This window comes from Artemia franciscana, chromosome 7 (assembly GCF_032884065.1).
Source record: "Artemia franciscana chromosome 7, ASM3288406v1, whole genome shotgun sequence".
NCBI lineage: Eukaryota > Metazoa > Arthropoda > Branchiopoda > Anostraca > Artemiidae > Artemia > Artemia franciscana.
Window position 1 is genome coordinate 52,117,718 of NC_088869.1, and position 19,050 is coordinate 52,136,767.

Sequence of the window (19,050 nt, forward strand, 5' to 3'; positions counted from 1 at the left end):
TGACTTTCAGCTGGTTGGAGAAGTAGCTACACTTCCTGAATTCCAATAATCTTTTGACGCTGCTAAAAGTGAGGGTTATTTGGCGTTTGATATTGGTGGTATGTCAGATGTTAGCAGTCAGGAGGCTTCCGAGGTAGATAAACGGGTCATCTTTATTACCCTCGTGGTCATCAACGGTTTTTGAAGTAAATTAGTTTTACTCATGGCGGTAAGTAACGATAACTTTGGTTTTGTTAGTCTTTATTCGTGTGTTAAATAGATCTGTGAATTAACTGAGATAGCCCGTTCTAATGTAGGGTCCATGAGACTATGTTAATGGGTCGCATTAAGTCTAACCGACCGCCCTTGCCACTGCCCACAATCCTTTAAAAGTCACAATGTTCCTATCCCTTCATTTTGAAAATGCTTTCTTCACACTGGAATACAATTTCGTCATGAAGTAAGCTAAAAATTACTGGTGACAATAATCACAGTCATCATTCGTAGAAGCTTTACATGGCACCAACCAACAAATGCATTGAAGATGTTATAATGCTCGCTGCTGCAGCTGTCCTTGAGAAGTATAATTAGCAAGGAAAGTTTGTGGTGCAATTTCTTACATTTTTCATAAGAAAAAATTTTTCTTCTGTTACTAATTCTTTTATTTTTATTTTTTTTTTATTTTTTCTAAGTATTTTTTATGTTATTTTTCTTTAAAAGCAGGGTCCTTTTGAGCTTTATAAAATATTATCTTGCTTCTAAATACTCAACTATTTTTGTCAATGAGAAGATTCATTTTGCCATGTAAACTTAAACGTAAGAAGTTGAAAATTCTTACGTTGAGGTTGTTACGTTTCGTTTCATCTTACGGTTACATTGAAACCAGGTGTTAAGTGGGGCAGCTAAACCCTGCGGAATCCAGTTTGAAGGAGAAAACGCATTGCTGAAAGACAACGAAGGGTCCTTGATTCTTCGATTCGGATGGGATCTGGTTTGTATTTCTAGATGATTATCCACTTAAGTAGATATTTCAGCTAAATAGAAGAAAGATTGAAAAAGCAAGTAATGAAAATATAACCCACGATTAAAGAGGTTGTCCGTAGAAACATAAAACCAAAATTACAAGGCTTTAGCTTCGTTACTTCACGACAGTTTAGTTAAGACGGGCAAAAATGACTACTCCCTGCTGGTACATCGGATTAAAAGGCTAGTTTTTTTTCAAACTACCTGGTATTTTTTCTGCGTCTAAGTTGAAGGCTATGTTTTATTTAATTATAGTTATTCTAGATTGCATAAGCCAGTCAGTTTAATGAAATAATAAATAGAAATTTAGATATTAATGCTGCTGATATTTTCAAAAATGAACCATCAAGGTATGGGTCGCTTTGACCTTATAATTCTTCATTTGAATTGTCACGCACTGAATTCTGTGCATAATTTTTTATCGGAACTAATAACTACTAGTGTGTTTCAGGTGATCACTTTAACTGAAACGTGGTTAAAAGATAATAACTCGCAATTACTAGATATCACTGGTTACAATTGACATGTATGGATTGACAGTAAGAAATCAAGAGTATTACCAACATGGAAGCCTAGCAGCTAATATTCAGGCTGAGTATAATGCTTCGATAAGAGAAGATTTTACAGTATACAGAGAGACAGAGAGAAAGTTTGCGAACGTTTTGTTTTGCATGTTACTAGAGAGAATTTGAACTTTTGTGTTGTCGTAGTATATAGACTTCCTTAGAGCCTACTCCCCATGACCTTATGGACCTATTTGAAGAATAATTAATGAAGCTCCCGATTAACTATATCAATGTTTTATTATGGGGGACTTTAATATTGATGTTATAGATCTGTCGTGTGCTAGTACTGAATATATCAACATAAGTCTATCTAATGGGTCTCATCATTGTATAAATATCCATACAATAATTACGGGAACATCAGCTAAGCTTCTGGATAATATCCTTTCTAATGTGCCCTTGAGTCTTCCCAGGGTCCTCATCAACGTTGTATCCGGCCACTTTGGAGTTTCAGCTAGCTTTAGACCTGCAAGAAGGAGGTTAAAGGCAAAAAAAAAATCAAGGATTACAGTGATCAACCAAAATGCAATGGTAAAACTTAAAAACGATACAGTAAAGGTAGATCAGTATGCGGTTCTAGGCGAAGTTCAGGAAGCAAATTTGAGGTTTGTTTTATTTTATGAAAAGTTGCAGAGTTTGACAAGTCAAGTGGTAACATTGAAATTGTTCAATAGAAAACACTCAAGTAAAAAAACTTGGACTAGTCCTGTGATTTTGAAGCAAATATATGTAAGAGATAAATTGTTGAGCTCAAATAATCAACCCGACACTAGAAAATAAGCAATTATATAAAATTTATCGAAATAGGTTGAATACAATTTTAAGAAATGAAAAAAAGAAATATTTGGAAAAAAAAAGTTTAAGAAGGTCAAAGGATGTCCTAAAAAAACTTAGGGACTAATAAAAGAAGTGATTGTATTAAAAATAAATAGTGTACCTGATAAATTGTTGTGTGTAATGGGAGATACTTTGAATTTTGAAAATGATATATGTAATGAATTCCAGAGTTATTTTTCGAATATTGGTCTGAATCTAGCTATGCCAGTTGTATCTGAAAGTGGCGATCCGACGTTCGAGTCCTTACTGAGGGACCTAATTGATGTATCTCTTCACCCTTTACTTGTAACAGTTGATGAAATTTAAAAATTATTTACAAGTTCCGTAGTAATTCATCTGGTAGCGATCACATTACTTTAAAAGCACTTAAACGTATTTTACCTGTTAAATCTGAAGTTTTATGTGGATTAATTAATGAGTGGTTTCGTCAAGGAGAATTCCCAGATTGTTTCAAAGTTGCCCGTGTTACCCCAATTCATAAGGGTGGTATTTCAAATGACCCAGGAAAATATAGACCGATATCTGTTTTATCCATCGTTTCCCGTGTTTTAGAGAAGTGTTTTAGTATTAGAATGATGACTTTTTTGGAGAATCATAAGTTACAAATTTTGGGTTCCGTAGAAAAAAGAAAACAGGACAGGCGATGATTTATTTGACAACTATTATTCAAGTTCAAGTTCTATTTATTTCTATAAGATAACAATCAAACAGTTCGTGGTAACGAACTATAGTAAGGAGCGACCCGACTCAATAGTAACCAAAACTCTAAAAAACGAAATTTTGATACCAATAGTTACATCAAAAGAATCACATTTTAATGCTGATTTTAAATATATAGTTTCATCAAGTTTAGTCTTACCCATCCGAAGTTACGAGCCTGAAAAAATTTGCCCTGTTTTAGAAAATAGGGGGGAACACCCCCTAAAAGTCATAGAATCTTAACGAAAATCACACCATCAGGTTCAGCGTATCAGAAAACCCTACTGCACAAGTTCCAAGCTCCTATCTACAAAAATCTGGAATTTTGTTTTTTTGCCAGAAGACAAATCACGGATGCGTGTTTGTTTGTTTGTTTGTTTTTTTTTTTCCTTTTCCCAGGGGTGATCGTATCGACCCAGTGGTCCTAGAATTTCAAAAGAGGCCTCTTTCGAACGGAAATGAAAAGTTCTAGTGCTCTTTTTAAGTGACCAAAAAATTGGAGGGCACCTAGGCCCCCTCCCACGCTCATTTTTCCAAAAGTCGCCAAGTCAAAATTCTGCGATAGCCATTTTATTCAACATAGTCGAAAAACCTTATAACTATGTCTTTGGGAACGACTTATTCCCCCACAGTCCCCGTAGGAGGGGCTGCAAGTTACAAACTTTGAACAGTGTTTGCATATAGTATTGGTTATTGGGAGGTGTACAGACGTTTTCAGGGGATTTTTTTGGTCGGGAGGAGGGGTTGAGAAGAGGGGTTATGTGAGGGAAAATTTCCATGGAGGGATTTGTTATGGGGGAAGAAGATTTCCATGAAGGGGGCGCAGCATTTTCTAACATTATTTAAAAAACCAATGAAAAAATAAATATGAAAGAGTTTTTTTTTCAACTGAAAGTAAAACTTAAAATGAATAGAAAATATTACGCATATAAGGGGGTCACCTCCTCCAAATACCTCACTCTTTACGCTAAAGTATTTTTTGTAATTTCAACTATTTATTCTACGGCCTTTGTGATTCAGGGGACAAAATTCAAGCTTTAGTGTAAAGAGCGAGGTATTGACGAGTGGGCGAACCCTCTCATATACGTAATAAAAATATACGAATATAGAAGTTTGTTACGTAAGCCAATTCGTAAGTTACGTATATCTTTTACTAATGAAAACGTTCGTAAAAAACTAAAAATTCTAGTTGCCTTTTTAAATACCCAAAAAATTGAAGGGCAACTGGGCCTCCTCCCCCTCCTTTTTTCTCATAAGCATTCAATCAAAACTATGGGAAAGCCATTTAGCTAAATAGATAAATATATAAATTTCGCTTTAATTATTGCGGAGATCCGAAATCAAAACATGGATTAACTAAAAAACGTTCGGAAATTAAATATAAAAAAAACAAGTTTTTTTAACTGAAAGTAAGGAGCGACATTAAAACTCAAAACGAACAGAAATTACCCCGTATATGAAAAGGGCTGTTCCCTCTTCAACACCCTGTTCTTTACGCTAAAGTTTATACTGTTTTAAAAAGTAGAGTTGAGAGAAAGAGTCTAACTTTAGCGCAAAGAGCAGGGCGCTGAAGAGGGAACAGCCCCTTTCATATACGGGTAATTTCTGTTCGTTTTGAGTTTTAATGTCGCTCCTTACTCTCAGTTAAAAAAAACTTGTTTTTTTTATATTTAATAACAAAAACAATATCCCAAAGGGGTTAATGGCCCATTATTTGGGATTATTAACGATGTATTAGATAAAGGTTTCAAAGTAGGTGCTGCATTTTCAGATCTGATGAAAGCTTTCGACACTGTGGATCATAAACTTCTACCTAAGAAGTGTGAAGGGAAAATCATTAAATTTTTTATGAAGTTTTTCAAGTAGTCGTTTTCAGTATATCCAACTAAATGATTCTTCTTCAGGAAAAAAGCGTATTGAAATAGGTGTTCTGCAAGGATCAGTTTTTGGTTTATTCTTGATATTATTCTATTATTATTATATTATTCTTGATATATTATTCTTGATATTTATTAATGATCTACCAAATTGTCTAAATAATTTTTGCTACAGAATAAATGAACTAACAGTAAGCTCGACTAATGAAACAGTTTCACTTTTTGCTGATGACACAACAGCCATTAGCACAGCCAAGACAGTGGATCTTCTGCAGATTTCCATGAAGGATGTAATAGATGCTCAGTAGCATGACCAAGGGTAAATAAACTAAGGATAAACTAAGGATAAACATGACTAAGTCTAACTTTATTATTTTCTCGCAATCACTGGACTTCTACCCATGGATCAAGGAATTAGATATGTCCAATGGTGTTATAAAACGGATTGCGTCTTTGAAATACCCTAGGATTGTAATAGATGAAACTATATCTTTTAAGAAACATATAACTTTAACTAGCAAAATTCTGGCAAGAAATCTAGGTATAATGAAGGAGCTCTAACATTGTTTTCCTAAATCTGTTCTTCCCCATCACTAATTTTCTTTAATATACCCGTATATACTTTATTGTTTGAGTATTTGACCCTCTACTTTTTCTTCTATCCTGAAATCAATAGGAGTTCTACAAAACCATATAGTTAGGATTTTAGCCGGTATATCCCAACGTAATTCTGTTCTAGGAATTTACCCAGCTTTGAAAAAATTGCTGGCTGCAGGTCGTCGTGAATTCTATGTATTGTGGTTTATTTTTTGGACTGCAGTAGAATATTCAGCCTCGTTGTTTTGGTGTATTATTGTCCATTCTACTGTTCATTCGCACGAAACAAGGGGTAGTGTTGACTTCTGTTTACCTAGAGGTATTTCTTCCCGCTCATGTTTTTTTGTTTATTATAGGCTGAAATGTAATGGTTTAACTAGTGATATTAAGGTTATTGGAGACCTATTTAGAAAAAGACATTAAGGAACTGCTTTTTGCTGAAAATGAGTCTTGATTGATTGATTTATTCATTGTGATATTTTGTTGATATGATGTTCCCGGAGAAAAAGTATAACATATGATTTTCTTTGGTATTTATTGTTTAGTTTGGTGGTATTAGTGGTTTCGTTGGCCAAGTGTTCTTTTCGTTTTAAGGATTTTGTTTCCTCTACCTCTCCCATGGACAAGCTTTGCTTATGTTTTGTCAAGAAATCTTTCTCCCTCTCTCACACATAATATTACACTTCATTATAAACTTTAACAATATCTTATTGATTTTTATTTAGATTGTGTTACATCATAATAGTGGATTTTGGTTTCATATTTTCATGGATTCCTCGTTGTCATTTATAATACTGAACATACTCTCAAAATCCTAAGTTAAAATTTATTTAGTGCAATATGCAGGAGCTTAAGGGGTGGTAGCCCCCATGAAAATATATTTTTTCCTCCTAATTTACACAGATATTCATGGATTTTCAAAGGTGAAGATGTAAAAATACTATAATATTTGAGATTTTGTTTTGTATCTAGTGCCCTGAATGATGGTTTTAAGTGATTCTCAAAGCATTGTTCTCTTGATTACTTAAAGAAAAGTCTACAACGAACGTGTACTGATACAGATGTGTATACGCAGAGGTGTAGGTATAGATGTACTATATATGAAAATTAAATAGTTATTATCCAGATTTTTCCTTTTTGAACGATTCTTCTTGAGTTATATTTTGCTTGTGTATGTGATGTGTCTCTGCTTGTGAATATGTAAATTTGTCTTGATTATTTGTTTATTTTATTTTTCTTCACATACAAAACCCAAACACATCTTCTACAAAATTCTGCCATGCTAAGAAAAACTTTTTTTTTAGACCCACGGCAGTAACAAGCAATAACTAGATATACGTTCCATGGGCAACATGAAGTGTTGCGGCAACCTTAGTTCGGCTTCACCGAGTAAAGTGTTGCGAGAGCAACAATTTGATTTCGTTTTCTCACTTCAATTAAACGCTGAAGTTGTTAATATGTAAGGATCTTAAAATAAATACTAGGTACACCAACTCGCAAAAGTTGCAAACCCCTCGTTGTAACTAGCAAAAGTTATAATCCCCTCATCCCTGAAGTTGATTGTAGCCTAACAGCCTATTATTTCTTACAAGTCCCCTACACATCTTACTGCTGGAACCAAATTGGTCTTACCATCAAATACACTGGAAATAAATAATAGCTACACAAACTAGCAAAAGTTGCAAACCCTTCACTGCCAAAGATGATTATGAGCTTACAGCCGACTGTTGCTTAAAACTCCCCTATATGTCTCACAATTGGTATCGGCCTATTTTTGGTTTCAGTGTGTACCTGACTACCGACGTTGTCAGCCCCTTTGAACTTTCAAACTGGTAGATATCACGAAGGAATTTTCTTATCAAAAAATGGATGACATATACATTAATCAGTTCATCAAGAGCTATCAAAGATCTATCTGTCTCAGTTCAAAAGTTGACTTTTTTGCCGTAGGCAAAGTTTCAAACGTCATTACTTAGAAAGGAGTAAAGGATAGAGTCATATTTCTTTAGCCATGAGATAACTTTTAAAGTTTATGAGGCAAATCTTATACCATGTCTATATCGGCCTATTTTTGGTTTCAGTGTGTACCTTACAACTGAAGTTGTCAACCCCTCTAAACATTCAAACTGGTGTATCTCATGAAGGAATCTTTCTACCAAAAAATGGATGAGATACACTTTGATCAGCTCATCAAGAGCTATCGACTGCCGTCGAAAAAAGTCTATCTGTCTTTGTTCAAAAGTTGACTTTTTTGCCGTAGGCTAAGTTTCTAGCGTTATTACTTAGAGAGGAGCAAAGGATAAACTCTAATTTCTTTAGCAATGAGAGAAATTTTAAAATTTAAGAGGCCCATCTGATACCATTTCTCTACCGCAATCCCAAGTGCGAAAAACCGAATGATAAACTCAGCTGAAATCACGAACAGAAATGGGTAGAAACACAAGCGAAAACCATCCTTTTTGGCCCAAGGCAAGAGTTCTACGAAGATTTCCAAAATGCAGTCATATTCATCAATCCAGCCTAAGGTCCACACTTTCCGTAAAAACCGCAGAGGTTATACCGTTACCTCTTTCTAGGAATAAGCTGAAATCAGGGTGCTATAAAAAAAAAAAAAAAAAAAAAAAAAAAACGACAAAACCAGTGTTGCTCTCGCAACACAATTTATATTCCATTATAAATCACAACATAAATATAATCAAACCAAACTTCAAATCCATCTCTCTCATTTAAACAATCAACATATTATTCCCCCCTCGAAAAATCTTTCAGCCTCCCACCTAAAAATCGCCCTATCCCACACTCTAGAAACCCCTTCCCCGCCTTCCCCCTTATAAAAAGAAAAAACTTTAATTAGTTTCTAACAAATGATCTTTAATTTTCTCTTAATTGAAAGCAGGTGTTCAGTCATCCTAATACTCACTGGCATCTTATTCCAAATAAGCGGACCCATATATCTTACCGTAATTGCAGATCTAACTGTATCGGTTGACTCAATTGCTGTATCATCAATATTTCTCATTTCGTAATCATGCACATGGCTATTCGAACAATAAAACTTCTTAAGAACTGTAGGGACTAGATCATTCATACACTGTTAAACAAATATAGAAGCTTGAAAATCTCTAATTTGTCCAACATTTAACAGATTCAGGGATATATAACAAGCACTAGTTTCATGGACCTCTTTAACATGTTTACCAATAGTCCTAATTGCTTCATTTTGAAGAACTTGCACTTGCTAATAATTAGTAAAAAAAAAATGCTACTCCAGATAAGACATGCATAATAATAATAATAATAATAATAATAATAATAATAGTAATTTATTCCAGAAAAAGCCCGTGGGCCATAGGAAAATTACATAACAACAAACGAACAACAAATTAACTAAATTAAATTAATACTATTTAAAGAAAACGCTCCCGATGTGCCGCTGCAATCCTTACAAATCTTGCTATCCTTTTAATGCTCAGGAAATTTGTCTCTTTCATTCTATCTACGATCCATATCTCATTCAATTTTTCTTTACCATACATCTCTCGCCTCCAATCATTCAATTCGACACATTCACATAAAAAATGTATTAAACTTTCATCCTGACATCCACACATAGGACAAGCAATAGATTCTACCTTCAAGAATACAGTACAAGAAGAATCCTCTATGGCAGAAAATGTTTAAAACGTTCAAGTATGCCTGCACCATGGACAATCTTAGCAGAAATAGCCTCACTATGATTTCTCCACGACAGATGACAATCCACTATGAATCCTAGATAACGCAGTTTACCAACCTGCTGAACAGGCTTCTCGTACAGTGTAACCAGGACATTTGAATCAACTGGAGAACCCACTCTACTCTAAGTCATCAAAAATGTCTCACTCACATCAACTTATAGAAAGCTTACATTCATGAAAACTACAAGTCTTTCCAGTATATGATTTGTTTTATTTACCAACTCGTCTATAGACTTTCCAAATAAATTCAAAGCAGTGTCATCAGCAATCAATATTGTGCAGGCTTCCTTCAGGTAAAAACGCATGGAATTAACATACATTAAATATAATAATGGACCGAGCACTGACCCTTGAGGTACTCCGCACCTAATCGAAAACGCCTAAGACATATCATTATTAATTACAGCTCTAAGCAATCTCCCTGTTAGGTAGCTTTTAAACCACTCTAAACAATTTCCATGAATACCTCGTGATTCTAACCTTTTAATCAACACTTTAAAATCCACAGTATGAAACGCTTTACGGACATTAATCAAGATAGACATTGGTGTATCACCTCTCTCAAACACATAATTCACAGAATCAACAAGGTGTTGCAAAGCATGCGTTGTAAAATGCCCTTTACGGAAGCCAAACTGAGTTTCATTTAATAATTCATTATTTTGTAGGAAAGTAAAAAGCCAACAATGTACTACTTTCTCCAGTAGCTTAGAGAATAAGAGAAGAATAGATATCGACCCCCAGTTTTCAGTTTCTTTTTTTGCAACCACCCTTATGAAGGGGTATTACCTTGCTGTCTTTAGTTGCTCTGGAAATTGTCCTGTTTCTAGTGACAGATTAATAATAAAAAGTATACAAGGAAGTATATATCCAGCAACGACTTTGAATGCACTAAGAGACAATCCATCAACTCCAGCAGAATTTGATTCCAAATACTTAACAATTTTCACAAGCTCGTGACTAATACAGGGTTCAAGTTTAAAATCAGGTGGTTTGCATCGGTCATCATTTCCAGAATCATGAGGCTCTTCACATCGCTCCTCTACATTTATTTTTCCTTTTAAGCCAATATTAGAAAAAACAAATCACCGAATTTATTAACAATTTCTTCTTCATCATATTTATCACAACCATCAAGTTGGATTTGTTCATTTCCATTCTTTTCATTCCCACCAATACATTCAAACACCTTTGTTTTCTTGAAACTTCCACTTATAATACTCGGTCATAGCTTTGCAACGCAGCATGTTTACAAAATCCCGCTGTATTTTAATGAATTAAATGATTCGTCACTTTGTTCATCCAGGAATTTTACAGCTGAATAGCTGTTTATGTGTTTTCTCACTTTATTTATTCATTTTTTTGTTATTTCCGTTTATCCTGTAATTACTCGTTTATATTAGCCAGCCAGGATTCTATTTCTTATGCCTATACAGTGCAATGGCCGCCTGTTCATAGCATATTTTGTTCCTGAGATTGGTTATTTATTCTTAATTGAACTGTAAAAGAATTTTGACGAAAAGTTTTCTTTCGGACAAAAAAGATCAAACAATTCATTACTACATAGCAGGTGAGCCATATTGTAGTTCACCTTGCTGCCGACCAAAGAAACTATGGCCTGACAGCCTGTCCTGGCAATGGAAAACCTCAGACCGAAGAAAGCCCAAACGCTTGCCATACACCGAAGCTGGCGCCTGTCAGGAGCTCTGAGTAAAAAAAAGTAAGCAAAAAAAAAAAAAAAAAAAAATGTATCACTAGGCAAGAGAAGAGTGAAATTACTGTACAGAATTCAGCTTTTAGCCTTGGCTCTTTTTATCCGCAGACCACTCTACTTGCGTTTACCATATATGTTCAGTAGTTTAATGTTTTATTTGAGTTTTTTTCTCTTTTTTTTCTCTTTGTACTCCACTTGTTTCTTTTGTACTAAGTGGACAAGAAAATAAATTACAGTTTTTGCTATTATTATTTTGATTTGAATACAAACTGAATTTTTTTTCATACACAAAACAAATTCATAAAGTAAATTTTTCGTCGATACAGTTAACGGCAATTAGGCCAATTCTTGGTGAGCCTAGTTCAGCACAAAAGTTTAGCAGGTAGCATCTACGGGCTTTTTTTATTCCAAGAAGAGCTTAAAACCTTCAAAATATGAATTTTGGACTGGACATATTCAGTGACCCTTCCTCTGCCCCTTAGTCAGTTCCAGATTTCACAAATGAAAATCAGACAACTATAAACGAAGTGGGTAACTTATAACGAAAACCTGAGGCTTCAATTAATGCCTTTTTCGACTTTAGTGTCTTTTTCATAAATATCTGGAGAAGCTTCAGAAAATTACATCTTAAAATAAAAACATCAATTGCTAAGGACAAAGATCCCAGCGAACCCCGCAAAGAGCTTCAGGCTGACTTGGAGAGAATTGAGGAGTGGGCAGATGCGTGGCTTGTCAGTTTTAACGCATCGAAAACCAAAGAGTTCCTAATTTAGAAGGCGCGTAAAATGAAGGCTGATTCTAATTTCGTCTTCAAAGGAAGGCAATAACACGAGTTGTTACGCTATGACTATTTAGAGTTAATTTCTCATCGGATTATCATGGACTGAGTATTTTAGTAAAATTAGATCCTCTTGCTTCAAGGAGCTAAGAGTTATCGTAAGATGCAAAAGTCTCCTCCCTGATGAGTCTGTTCTGCCACTATTCATTTTGTGCATCCGACCTGTCATGGAATATACATGTCCTCTCTTCGCTGGTGCACCAAGAAACCGGATCACTTGACTCCAACGGATTCAAAATCGAGCAGTTCATGCAGCAGTCTCTGGCAACACGATAGCTAAGACCGCACCGTTAATCCAAGAACGAAACGAGCTGGCTTCCATGTCGGTTTTCTATAAGTACATGTATAGCCGTCCATCGAAAGAGCTATCGAAGCTTGTTCCTGACAGAGCAAAGTACAGCTCGTCAGGTCTACCTTAAGAAGGCAACTTCCCACCAAGATTATCTGAAAAAGTTTCTCCTGAAGATTGGTCGCCACATGGAGTAGCCTGCGGGCAGAGGTAATCCCAGAAAATCCTTCCCTTGACACGTTCAAAAGAAAGTATAACAAATACCTCAGAGTTGGAAAATGAGGTAATTACCAGGACTAACGGCATAAAATCACCTGTGATGGAGCCGGCAAGCCTTTAATTAAAAAACAACTTAAATTGAGCCAAAAAAAAAACCCAGCAATGATAGAAACTCCTGAGATTATATTAGTATGCTATCATAAGCAGGGAAAAGGGGTGGCAGGGATAGGGAGATTCATGAGTCACTTTTTCATTCTAGACTTTGAAACAATGCTTTTTAAAAGAGATTTCTTAATAAAGAGATTTAAGACTAACAGCACTGACTGCATACACATATATATTTATGCATATTAATGTTAGAGTAGGCTTCACATTTATGTTATACAAGAAAATATATTTTGTAGGAATGGATAGAGTGAGCGTGAGAACCCTTAAGTCAGCTTTGGCTTACTTGCTTCCTGTCCTTGAGTACTTTGTGAGTATTTCTATGAAAAAAGGAGATTTCCAAATACTTTTAAAATAGTTAAAGTTATTCTGTTGCATAAAGGTGGTATCAAAACTCGAATATCAAATTGGAGAAACTTACCCTATATTTGATGAGAAATGATGTTTTAGATATTGGTCAAATTGGCTTCAGGAAAGGACATATGACGACACATGGTGTGCAGCATCTTCTGGAAAATATTAACACAGCATTTGAGAAAGATGAGCAATGCATGGGTGTTTTTATTGATTTTTAGAAAGGCTTTTGATACATTTTGTTTTAAGATTTTATTGAAAAGGTTGCATTTTTTTTATATTAGCGGTAGTATTTTAAATTGGTTTGAATCTTATTTAAAAGAAAGAAAGCTATTTGTGATTATAAATGATAAACATTGTCGACCGTATATTTTATAAAGTGTGGTTCTCCTCAGATCTCAGCTCTAGGTCCTCTGCTGTATCTGATATTCGTAGAAACAATGAGATTCTGTATTTTAGGAGCCTCCATTGCTTGTCTTGCTGACGACACAGCTTTTGTAATTGCAGCGAAGTCACTAAGAGAGCTTTTATTATATGCTAATAGAGCAATGGATGGTCCACACGAATTGGTTTGTTCTAGCCTACTCAGTATCAATTCATCAAAACCAATATTATGATATTTAAGAAAAATCTGTTTCCCATTCTCTCTGGTATTGCATTGTATCATAGTCTAACAGTCAGACAAGTTGAAGAGGTCCAGTATTTGGGACTCATTCTGGATCGAAATCTGAGTTGAATAGCACAGTGCAACATCATAGTATGCAATCTGGCGGGAATTCTTAAGTTCTGAAACATTTTAACACTTTTTTCCTTATAAAATCCTGATTTTATTGCTTAATTCCTTTGTAGCTTCTTATATAAATTATGGGTGCTTAATTTGGCAGATTAATTTAAATGCAATTTAGGCTAGTTCAAGTTCTGCAGAATAAGGCAATAAGGTTAATGGATAGGTGCTGTCTGTCCCAGATCACTTCTTAAAAAGCTTAATATTTTAAAGGCTGATGAAATAATGAATTATTAAATAGGAGTGTTTTGTTTCAGTACTCATGCGTGAGGTTTTTTAAAAATATTTTAAAGCCCGAATCACTTCTATTTTTTTTATCTGATTAGATACGATGAACTAGCATGAGTGATATCCAACCATTCGCTTTTTGTAGCATTTGTTCCTTATTGTGACTTGCTGTTCCATTGAGTTTTTGTAAACAAAATTGCTTGAATTAAATTTATATTTACTAATGCAAAATCAATTTGCATTAACACTTAGATTAAAATCAGCAACATCACAAAAATAAAGCTTTAACTAATGTTCAGTCTCAGTAACTACTCCCTCACCATCGTGACCAATTAAGAGACGTCTTCCAAGGAAGATGGACCGAAAAGATCCCATTCTTTCTCCAGTTAATTGTAAAATAGAATGGCATAAACGGAGATTATCGTTTTTTTTTTGCTTCATTTGTTTGTATTCCATTAATAATATTTTTATACTTTTTTCATTTCGCCTCACCTCATTTGTGCGTTATTTTAATTGATTTTAACAGAACTCTTACACCCTATAATAATGTTTTTGTATTATCTTCCATTTTGCTTTTGCCAACATTTAAAAAAAATGTCAATCCATGTTTCAAAACTCCAAATATGACCCAAATACGGACAGAAGACTGTCCAGTGGCAGTCATGTGATGGGGTTTATGATGTGTACAATGTTTTAGGCGAAATATTTGGTACCAATATTAAGTGTGATCTGTAGACACACATTACTACCAAACATGCATTGAATTTTTTAATACTTATGAAATTACGATTTCGTAGATTTTTAAAAATTGAACTGCTTATTTTGTGCAGCCTCGCCAATAAATAAATAAAAGTATTAGTGTTTCTTCCTTTTGGTTTAGCTAGGTTGTCACGGAGACGGATTTTCTGAGGTTTTATTCAGGTTTTTATACTCTCAACTCCACCGTAAAGTCCTACATACACCCAATCGAATGGCTAGTTAATCATGTTTCCATTTAAATGCTCTTTTCTTCTTTAACGCAACATGAGGGTATAATGTTGATGAATTACTTTAAAAATTTTGAGACTATTGGATAAATAAAAATAAAGGGGAGAATGAATTCTTATTCTAAGCGTCTCAAAACGGTAATGGAAGATTTTTCATTGTTGCTTACCATTTCACAGAAAAAGCGTAAATTGAAAATGATTTGCTCAACAGCATCTCAGCGTCATCTACAAATATTATTAAGGAATATCGAAAATTTTTTGTCTGTTAATTTTCCTTAACCATTTGAAGTTTACTAATTGTTGTCAAGTGAGTGATGTTTATGTTATTTTAAGATAATTTGCTAGGGCAATTTATCATGATGACCAGTGACTTAGCTTATGTTATACTGGATAAAAACATAAGTTCTTAAAACATGACTTGCAGCGCCATCTAATGTCCAAAAGTAGGATTGTAAACCCAAGCACAGTAAAAGAAATTCGAAATATCTATTTTTATGGCGATGGGGGGAGGGAGGGTTAAGGGCTGAATTCTCGTATTCGAGGGACACAATATAGAATCATCTATCTCAGTATATTTTCAGAATAACCTCTGTATTTTCTTTTTTGAAATTGTGAACCTTGATGCCCCCTTTATGGCCTTCAGGTCACATAGTTTTTTTTTGGGGGGCAGAGGGGAGGGTAAGAATATTTTACCTAGAGAATGTTTGAGTGAAAAGCGCCTTTTTAGTAATATTTTAGCATAAGACAGAACTCAGAATGCAAAAAAGGATATACACTATTATGTTTTGGCAAATTTTTGGTTTTACAAATAATTTGGTAGCTAAAAGATGAATGTGCCAATGGGGAGCAATGCTCATTTTTAAAATCTAAGGAGGGGGTACTTCGTTGATTTTTATTCCCAAAGAATATACCAAAAGAGGCATTCTTCAAAATATAAGGCGGAAGGGTGAAAATGTCCTCTTTCCCTGATAGGTGTCAATGAAAATACTGCTTAATGCACCATTCATGATACTAATAACTACCAAGGGGGAAAACTTCAGCCCTTCCTTTAATGGGGCTGGATTTAGACCTAAGCCTTATGTGCAACTTTGCTGGTTTTTTTTCAGATTGGTATTGTGGACCAATTGTTGATGAAAAATAATACAAACCAACAAAGTCAGCAAAGTTTTGTATATGGCCCATGTCTAAATCCTAGCTCCATTAGGGGGGGGGGAATACATTTTCGAGGGTAGTAATTTGTATATTAGGAACCACTATTGAAGGGTGCATTGAGTGATATTTTCATCATGTAGCTAGTTATTATTTTTTATTGTTTGTATTTTTTATATTTGGTTGTATGATGTGTGTTTGTTTCTATGTTTGTGCTGTTGGACTGGTGATTTCTTGTTTTGTACTACATTATTCAAGAAAAACAAAAATTTACCTCCTTCTATCAATTTTGTTTGGTAAATACAATCGCTATGGCACCCCGCCTACCAACCTTCCTCACCCCCTAAGCATAGGTACAACCTTTGGTTATTTGCAAAAGTCTTCTAATTTTCTGGCTTTTTTAAAATTGGTATCAGTACAAAAAATAGGTAGAGAAAATCATGCAAATCCACAAGACCAGCAAACTTTTCTACAAAGCATCAGACTAAATCCAAGATCCAGACACTAGTGGTGCAACTTTGGAAGAGGGATACTTGCTCCCCCTAGATTGTGAAAATACCTTTTTTTGGTATTTTCATCGAAAAATTGCAATAGTAGCAATTATTATATTTGGAATGATTGTTGGATGGGAAATTCTTGCATCAATTATTGTTACAACAATATTTTATCAAAATAATACCGTAATCTCTCTGAATACTAAGACTGTTTTTATCTTTTCTATATTTTACCTTCTAAGGGGGAAGGGGAATTCCTGGTTAAATAAGTTGTGGTGAACAAACTGTCCGGTAAAATTCTAGTTAATTGACTTCTTCCTATCTCAGAAAGGGTTTAGGTTAGGAAAATGAAACTTTCAGGGATGGGTCTATAGGCTAAAGTATGTCCTGGGAAGGTATTATAAAGTACCCATCTCCACTCCTTCTCCTTCTAGAGGACCCTAAAATTTGCCTACATGACAGGTCTATACCTATTGAAATTTTGACAAAACAACATATTACCTTAATTTTCGGTTACTACTTGCTTTTTCTCTGCCTTTAGTTCTAAAAAAACAATTCCTGTTATTTGAGTAGAATTTTGAGCCAAATCAATGTTTTTTTTTTCAAAATTTAGGAAATGTATTTGCATATCTTTCAAACCTTATAAAATGGAATTGAGCTAAGTTATGAAGCTGAAAACAATTTTGTTGTACTTTGCAAGGTTTCACTTTTATAACACACAAATTTTTAAAGGTCATCAAAGGTCAGGGCCCTCTAGAGGGAGAAGGAGTGGAGGTAGTTGCTTCAAAATACTTTCCCGGGACACACTTTAGTCTCTAGATTCATCCCTGAAAGTTTCATTTTCCTAACCTAAACCCTTTCTGAAATAGCAAGAAGTCAATTAACTAGAATTTTACCAACTGTCCTTACGCAGTCATGTTCGGCGTTAGTGACTGAACCTTCACTTCTAAATTTAGTAATCATTTTCTGCGCAGCACTTTTAGAAGCAGCAGACGCGCATGGACACCCTATCACGAACCTTTTATACAATTTACGTTCCGAATAAGCACTTTTGTTTGGTTGAAAACGACATGCACAGTTCGATTTACAACCACCACTGACAACTGACAACGCAACACTGACGAGCACAGTCTTAGCCGTTATTGTTAACACCACATGCCATCGCTACGTTACATTTGAAAGGCAACTGGACATAACGTAAATTCTGACCACTCTTGAGCACTTGAAAAACCCAGATATAGGCCCGTCTCTTCAAATTAACAGGCTTTAGTGATAAATTCAATATTGTTGTCGCCTTTGTTATTTGATTCTCAATATATTTAAATGTTCTTTTTTTTACAAACGTTGTATACTCTCTTTTGTCATTTACGGAAATGGTTGGGTAAAGTCCAAATAACCCCCCCCCCAAATGCTGTTAAAATAATGCCTATGGAGTTCCTGCTTATGAGATGCTATTGGATTTAAACTTCAAATGAAATACTAAAACAATTGAAAACTTTTTTTTAACAAGCTGAGTAACCTAACGTCTTTGGAGCTCCTGCAGACAATTAGCTTTCTAATTTACCCTTTTCTCGAAACACTAAATCACTTAAACACTTCTCTAAAATGCTCTGCATCACAACACCTTTAGAGTTTCTGCAGATGATATGATTTTTAGTTTATGTTTTACTCCTATACTGTTGCTATGCTTCATCATGTCTGGCTAATTGGATCTAAAAAATATTTTACTTATTCATTAAAAATTGATTAAGTACTACTGATTTACTGCTGATGGTTTCTAAACTAATTCTAACTGGGTATTTAACTTCGAGGTTTGACGCCATCTATTGAGGGAAGCCCCAAGAATGGTCCAAAACATTTTATGGGCTTCTTAACTTCTAATTCTACCAGGCCACGCTATAATTTGTGTGGTGCAGGTAGCTTTTAAGTCCTATAAGAACTATGTCAGTGAGTCTAAGAATTACTTATGGAATTTTGAATTATGAAGCTTATTTGAACGTACTTCACTTTCAATGGTGAAAGAGGGCTAAACACATACCGATAAATCCGACAGATCTACATCCACTGAGAAATCTCTCAGGAATACCTTTTGGATTGCAATGTCTGCAGAATAAATATATTACCTCATTCCAGTTATCAATTCTTGTGCATTCTGAACAACTGCATAGTCTTATTTCGTTCCTGTCATCAGTGTATGTATGAATCTTGTCCTTGGATTCTGTCATAAAGCTTTTTAAAATCAGAAAGTCAGTTGTACTAAGATGACTCTACTTTTTCTTGTTTTGTAATTTGGTTTTCACTAGTTTAGCGATTTTAAGACTTTGCTTAAAAGTTATTTTCTTGAATGGCAACCCTGTATTTAAGAAGTTCAAAATTGTTTCAGTCGTTTGTATGTTTAGCCAATTTTCTTTCATTTCCTATTTTTTCGAATGAATCACAAGAAAATTGTTTTGATTATTGCTACGATGGAATTTCGAAAAAAAAAACGAAAATGGTGCTTCTTAAAATCTATGTT

The 19,050-nt window shown here is 34.6% G+C and overlaps 1 protein-coding gene and 1 long non-coding RNA gene across 4 annotated transcripts in view; one reads left to right on the forward strand and one right to left on the reverse strand.

The window, feature by feature from the left end:
• Window positions 1-1,869: 1,869 nt before the first annotated feature.
• LOC136029443 (uncharacterized) lies at window positions 1,870-17,865 on the reverse strand. 2 transcript variants are annotated; one of them, XR_010618048.1, is made up of 3 exons: window positions 17,554-17,865; window positions 12,962-13,049; window positions 1,870-2,034 (listed from the first exon to the last, which is right to left on the reverse strand). It is a non-coding gene; the product is annotated as an uncharacterized LOC136029443 (long non-coding RNA). The 2 variants fall into 2 exon arrangements; XR_010618047.1 differs by lacking the exon at window positions 17,554-17,865 and adding an exon at window positions 16,770-17,223.
• LOC136029442 (mitochondrial import inner membrane translocase subunit Tim9-like) overlaps window positions 15,080-19,050 on the forward strand; it is a 28,681-nt gene continuing 24,710 nt past the window's right edge. Inside the window, exon 1 of one of the 2 annotated variants that reach the window (XM_065707846.1) lies at window positions 15,080-15,199. The gene's annotated coding sequence lies outside the window, so the exon portion shown is untranslated. Of the gene's footprint in view, window positions 15,200-15,310; window positions 15,359-19,050 lie in introns of those variants that run through there. The other variant, XM_065707848.1, reaches the window with a different exon arrangement.